This window comes from Girardinichthys multiradiatus, chromosome 24, assembly GCF_021462225.1.
Source record: "Girardinichthys multiradiatus isolate DD_20200921_A chromosome 24, DD_fGirMul_XY1, whole genome shotgun sequence".
Taxonomy (NCBI): Eukaryota; Metazoa; Chordata; class Actinopteri; order Cyprinodontiformes; family Goodeidae; genus Girardinichthys; species Girardinichthys multiradiatus.
The window spans coordinates 23,958,458-23,965,698 of NC_061816.1; positions in this window are offsets into that span (position 1 = coordinate 23,958,458).

A 7,241-nucleotide genomic window follows, 5' to 3' on the forward strand; every position below is an offset into this window, starting at 1 on the left:
GGACCTTCGGAGTCTGAACACTTTTTTCAAGGTTCTGCCTTTCCATATGTTGACCACCCGGGAGGTTCTGCAGGCGGTCTCCCCAGGAGACTGGTTCATGGCTATCGACCTGAAAGACGCCTATTTTCATGTCCCCATTGCTCCCGACCATTGGCATTTTCTCCGCTTTGCCTTTCACGGGAGGCACTTCCAGTTCCGGGTTCTTCCCTTTGGTCTTTCCCTTTCTCGTCAGGTGTTCACCCGGTGTGTGGCAGCGGCCCTTTCCCCCCTGCGGGCACAGGGACTGCGGATCCTGCCCTATTTGGATGAGTGGCTCATTTGTGCTGCAACCCGCGATCAGGCGATCCGAGACACCCGGACGGTGCTCGCCCACATATGTCAGCTGGTTTTGAGGGTGAACCTGGAGAAGAGCAGCCTGCTCCCCTCCCAGGTGACTATTTTCTTAGGCATGGTTCTAGATTCTGGTTCCATGATTGCCTGTCCTTCTCCTCGGCGCGTCGGCGGTATCCTGGCCATGCTTCCGTCTTGGCAGGGCTCCACAGTGTGTGGAGTGGCTGCTTCTTCTGGGCATACTCACTTCTGCGTCCAGCGTGTTGCCTCTGGGGCTTCTTTCATTTCGGCCCCTGCAGATGTGGCGTACTCACCGGCTCAGACGGCTTCAGGTTGTGCCTCGGTGCCTACAGTCTCTGTCCCAGTGGCAGAACGGGTCCTACATCATGGCGGGTGTCCCGCTCAGCCCCCTTCCGTGTCGGAGGGAAGTCGTCCATACGGATGCTTCCTCCAAGGGTTGGGGAGCAACCTGGCAAGACCGTGCGGCTCAGGGGGTGTGGTCCCCGCGGCAGTGCGGGGTCCATATCAATGTTCTGGAGCTGATGGCTGTGTTCCTGGCGCTCCGTGCTTTCCTTCCAGGGCTGCTGGGACGACATGTGTTAGTCCGGTCGGACAACACCACGGTTGTCTTCCATATAAATCACCAAGGGGGGTCCAGGTCTCTGAGACTACTGTCCCTGGCCCGGCGGCTCCTGGTCTGGGCGGTGCCACGCCTTGCCAGCCTCAGGGCAAACCATATTCTGCGTCTGCAGAATGTCTCCGCGGACTTGTCTCAGCAGGGGCCACTTCCAGGGGAGTGTTTGGGTTTGGGCCACCTTCGGCAGGGTAGAGGTGGACTTGTTTGCCCCCAGAGATGCAGTTCACTGTCCCCTCTGGTTTTCCCTGATGGACAATGCCAGTCCTCTGGGCTACGACGCACTGGCGCACGAGTGGCCCCGGACCCTTCTCTACGCCTTTCCCCCGTTTCCCCTGAACCCCCAGATGCTTCTGAGGGTTCTTCAGGACAGGCACAAGCTTCTGCTGGTAGCCCCCTTTTGGCCAGGGAGGACCTGGTTTCCTCTGCTGCGCAGGCTCTGCTCCAGCTTGCCGATGCGCCTCCCATTCAGGAGAGACCTCCTCTCCCAGATGGGAGGCCGGATTCTCCATCCCAATCCGGGCCGCCTGAAACTCTGGCTTTGGCCTCTACAGGTGCAGGCTCTGCCTTCTCCCATTATGGAGGCAGGGTTGGACAGACCATGACTGGTGCATGGGCACCATCCACGCGGGCCGCCTATGGTGCTAAATGGGCAGTCTATGCCGGCTGGTGCGTGGTAAGGGACTGGACCCTATTCGCTGTCCTGTTTCCCATTTGCTGTCCTTCTTCAGGAGTTGCTGGATCTAGGGCGATCCCCTTCCACCTTGAAGGTGTATGTAGCAGCCATTTCCCGTTGGCATGTTGGGTTTGGTGGTTGCTCTGTTGGCCGGCATGGGGATGTCGCGCTGTTCCTGAAGGGTGCCAGGCGCTTGTGTCCGCCCAGGCGCCCTGTGGCCCCTACGTGGGATTTGTCGCTAGTGCTTGCGGCTCTTCAGTTCCCCCGTTTTGAGCCCGTTACAGGGGCGGATCTCAAGTGGCTCTCCCTGAAAACCGCCTTCCTGTTGGCCATTGCTTCGGGTGGGGGAATTGCATGCTCTGTCTGTGTCTGAATCATGTTGTCGGTGGAACCCGGATGGCTCCGTTGTTACACTGTGGACTAATGCTTCCTTTGTGCCAAAGGTGCCTGCAGTGGCTGGCAGTGTGCTGCCTCTCCGGCTTTCCCGATTTAATCCTGGTGCCCCCTCTGAGCCTCTTTGCCCTGTCCGAGCGCTTGAGGCGTATGTCCGCTCCACGGCACCCATTCATCGGACTGACTGTCTCTTCGTTTGTTATGCTGGCTCTCGGAAGGGTCAGGCCCTTTCTAGACAGCGGTTGGCACGTTGGATTGTGGAGATGATCTTTGTGGCTTACTCCTTGCAGGATCAGCCCCTGCCAAGCGGTGTGCGCTGTCACTCCACTAGGCGCCTCTCCACCTCGTGAGCTGCCATGACCGGGGTGCCTCTGGAGGCCATTTGTGAATCTGCTTCCTGGACGGCGCCAAGCACCTTTGCCAGGTTTTACAGGGTGAACGTCGCCACGCCGCATCCCCTGCAGGGAATACTGGAGCAACCACCTTCTGCGTCCCGCTGAGGTTAGTGGTGTTGCTGTGTTCCTTGGGGCCTCCGTAGGATCCCTCGGGAACCTGTTGGTATGCGTCATCCAGTGCTTGAAGCACCGCCTCTGGTGGTCAGTAGGGATGAAATAGAATGAAAGTTACGTATGTAACTACGGTTCTATGAATCCCGGATGACCGCCAGAGTGCTCGGTCCCTCGGTCTCCACGTGCTCGCGAGAAGATTGTCGGGACTGGACTTCCGGTGTCATGTGACTATATAGACTCACGTGAGCCACCGGTAGGTCACATGTGACCATGTTGTTATTAATTTCTCGACCTGCGCATGCGCAAGAATGATCATTCAGTGCTTGAAGCACCACCTCTGGCGGTCATCCGGGATTCATAGAACCGTAGTTACATACGTAACTTTTGTTCTTTTAACTCAGCTAGTGAGCTAGACTCGGTTATAACTTTTGGTTTGGATAGCCATGGTACTGAGATATGTGACTCTGGTTTTTCTGATCACTTCTGATCGCTCCCAGTTTTATTAGATTTTTGCCTTTTATCTTCTGCATTTAACCTGCTCACCTCCGCACGCGCCTGTAAGCTGATCAATGCATCGACAGCCTCACAGTTTACTGCGGTTTTCTCAAACCCTGCTTTCCTTATTGGAGGATTGCCAGGATATAAATGTTGACCACCTTGTTGATGACTAACACTGTCTATACGGACATTCTTGATGTTGTCACGCCTTTTTAAAACTAAAAGAACCATGGCTTAATGACACCTGCACCCTCAGACGCACATGCTGGCACCCTGAAAAGAAATGGAAGAAGGGCAGGCTTCATGTTTCCATGGAGTATGAGGCTGCTGTCAAAAACACATAGGCTCAGTTCATTTCTAATATTGTGTCTGAAAACGCCAACAATCCTCAAGTTTTTAAAAAAATCACTTAAGTTTCTCCTGTATCCATGTGATGCATTCTGGCTGGTTCCTCCCTCACATTCTACCCCAGATCCTGCTATACCCCTGTGTCTGCTGCTGTTTTAAATCAGTTTGAACCTGGATACATCACCCAGAACTCGGAAAGCACCTGAAGCCTTTATATTGTCCAGCTGATAGTATTCCTGCTAGACTGCTAAAGGAGGTTTTCTATTCTGTGGGTGCAGTTATTGTTAATTTAATTGACACCTCTATATTCTCAGGTTGTGTCCCAGCTGCCTTTAAGCACGCTATTGTACCAGTAGGACTACTGTACCTGTAAGATCTACTGCTCATGTACGACTGCACATGGCATCTCACATCCTTATTACCCAGCTGAGAACTAACCTCTTCTCAAGATAAACAACATATATCCTAATGTTCTGTCTAACTTTAGCCTGTATTTGCCCTTCCTTTATAAAATATTAGAGAAGGTGGTTAATGTTAGGTATTAATTAGTCAACTCAGAGCCAAGAACGATACAGAGTCAGATTTACTTGCAGCAAGGGTAGCTCACTTTTGCAGTGCAGACTACAAAGTGTTGGCACCCCTCTCTCTTTATTTATACATGCTGGTTCACACACAGTTCAACAAACATTCAGTGTGTGTGTGTGTGTGTGTGTGTGTGTGTGTGTGTGTGGGGTCAGAAAAGTTAGGGTTCATGTGTCTTGATATTAAACAGAGGGTTAGAATGGGACTTGGTTGAGCAGCCCTTAGATGCTGCTGATAAAAGCATAGCTCACTCCTGTCCCCATCTCCCTTCCTGTGGCATGTAGAAGGGAAAGGCACTTAGAGCAGACATGAGTGATAAACAATACAAAAGTTTTCAAACCCTAACAGTCCCCCCTTTTTTATCACGAATAAGTCATGATTAAATACATATAAAAGAAAACACTTTGTGTGAGCGAAAAACCCACGGGCGGTAAGCAGATTATATTGTGGGAAAAATACTCAGAGTACAATAATAATATACAGGTCCTTCTCAAAAAATTAGCATATTGTGATAAAGTTCATTATTTTCTATAATGTAATGATGAAAATTTAATATTAATATATTTTAGATTCATTGCACACTAACTGAAATATTTCAGGTCTTTTATTGTCTTTATACGGATGATTTTGGCATACATCTCATGAAAACCCAAAATTCCTATCTCACAAAATTAGCATATTTCATCCGACCAATAAAAGAAAAGTGTTTTTAATACAAAAAACGTCAACCTTCAAATAATCATGTACAGTTATGCACTCAATACTTGGTCGGGAATCCTTTTGCAGAAATGACTGCTTCAATGCGGCGTGGCATGGAGGCAATCAGCCTGTGGCACTGCTGAGGTCTTATGGAGGCCCAGGATGCTTCGATCGCGGCCTTTAGCTCATCCAGAGTGTTGGGTCTTGAGTCTCTCAACGTTCTCTTCACAATATCCCACGGATTCTCTATGGGGTTCAGGTCAGGAGAGTTGGCAGGCCAATTGAGCACAGTGATACCATGGTTAGTAAACCATTTACCAGTGGTTCTGGCACTGTGAGCAGGTGCCAGGTCGTGCTGAAAAATGAAATCTTCATCTCCATAAAGCTTTTCAGCAGATGGAAGCATGAAGTGCTCCAAAATCTCCTGATAGCTAGCTGCATTGACCCTGCCCTTGATAAAACACAGTGGACCAACACCAGCAGCTGACACGGCACCCCAGACCATCACTGACTGTGGGTACTTGACACTGGACTTCTGGCATTTTGGCATTTCCTTCTCCCCAGTCTTCCTCCAGACTCTGGCACCTTGATTTCCGAATGACTTGCAGAATTTGCTTTCATCCGAAAAAAGTACTTTGGACCACTGAGCAACAGTCCAGTGCTGCTTCTCTGTAGCCCAGGTCTGGGGAATGCGGCACCTGTAGCCCATTTCCTGCACACGCCTGTGCACGGTGGCTCTGGATGTTTCTACTCCAGACTCAGTCCACTGGTTCCGCAGGTCCCCCAAGGTCTGGAATCGGCCCTTGTCCACAATCTTCCTCAGGGTCCGGTCACCTCTTCTCGTTGTGCAGCGTTTTCTGCCACACGTTTTCCTTCCCACAGACTTTCCACTGAGGTGCCTTGATACAGCACTCTGGAAACAGCCTATTCGTTCAGAAATTTCTTTCTGTGTCTTACCCTCTTGCTTGAGGGTGTCAATAGTGGCCTTCTGGACAGCAGTCAGTTCGGCAGTCTTACCCATGATTGGGGTTTTGAGTGATGAACCAGGCTGGGAGTTTTAAAGGCCTCAGGAATCTTTTGCAGGTGTTTAGAGTTAACTCGTTGATTCAGATGATTAGGTTCATAGCTCGTTTAGAGACCCTTTTAATGATATGCTAATTTTGTGAGATAGGAATTTTGGGTTTTCATGAGCTATATGCCAAAATCATCCGTATTAAGACAATAAAAGACCTGAAATATTTCAGTTAGTGTGCAATGAATCTAAAATATATGAATGTAAAATTTTCATCATGACATTATGGAAAATAATGAACTTTATCACAATATGCTAATTTTTTGAGAAGGACCTGTAATAAATCAAAGAAAACAAAATGTAATAAAAGTAAAAGAATTAAAACAAGCCTTGTTCATGTCATGGAGTAGTGGTCTTTATTTTGTAGCTCGGTAAAATAAACCTTTTCTGTGTCATCATAGTCATCTGTCTTTGGGTTCAGTGTGGTGTCAACATTTACACACAGTATTTAAAGAGTGTGTGGGTGTTATCTCAACTTAAAAGAGTTTGTGCTTTATGGCCTAGACTCTCCTCGGGTCAGGGGTAACAGACCATCTGCTTTTCCTGAGACATCACCCAAAAGGAATGGGTTTTAACCATTAAACGTCTGATACTGGTTTTTACAGCTTCCTCCTCTAACACAGATGTTCTGAAGAAAGAGAGGTAATCTAAAGGTCATACACTCTGGAACACCTTAGAACACTTTATATAAGGATTTCCATTACAACTCCTTTCTTCTGATTACAAGGTAATCACAATTAAAAGGAAAATTCTTCAAAACCATCACCCCTCTCAGCTAACAGATAATCCAAAGCCATTCTACTTTGCAAACTCATGTCCTAAGAGCTTGCTGCTCCTAGGTCAGAACAGTGAACCCTTCCTCTCTAATAATGGGCTGATTGAATTATAAGTTGTGACTGTAGGTAGTAAATGAGCTAGATAACATACTCCAGACCAATTAGCAGGCAGATACAGATATGATCTATTTCCACACTTCCAAACCATGTTCTTAGGACATGAGTACCCATCTCTACTAGGAAAAGTAACAAGAACCCTGGTTAATTTACCTGCCATGCCATACAATTGACTTCCATTCGGTAAGGCTGTAAGATTAAGAGTTAACACAAAGGGATCTGGGACCAAAGATCCTGAAATAGTATAAGCAGCAGTTCTGATAGGACATGACTCAAATTTATGTCTGTTTATTAAAGCACATGAAACAGATATAATAGTTTTGCAACCTTCTGTCTTCCCAAGGAAATAAGGTGTGTTTTCCTCCTGTGCGATACAAATATCTGTACCTATATCTGGATATCCAATTGATTCCTATTACCCCAAAATCTATAACGAATTCCTGTAGTAGCACATATTAAATTAGTCTCACTAGAAAATCTACTAACATTTCTGCTTTGCCTTAAAATATAATTCCTCACCCAAGGAAAAATAACCTCCACCAGCTGGTTATGTTGCCTATTTGAAAAGAAAGTAGTATCAATAGGAACATGTACTAAAAATGGTTGA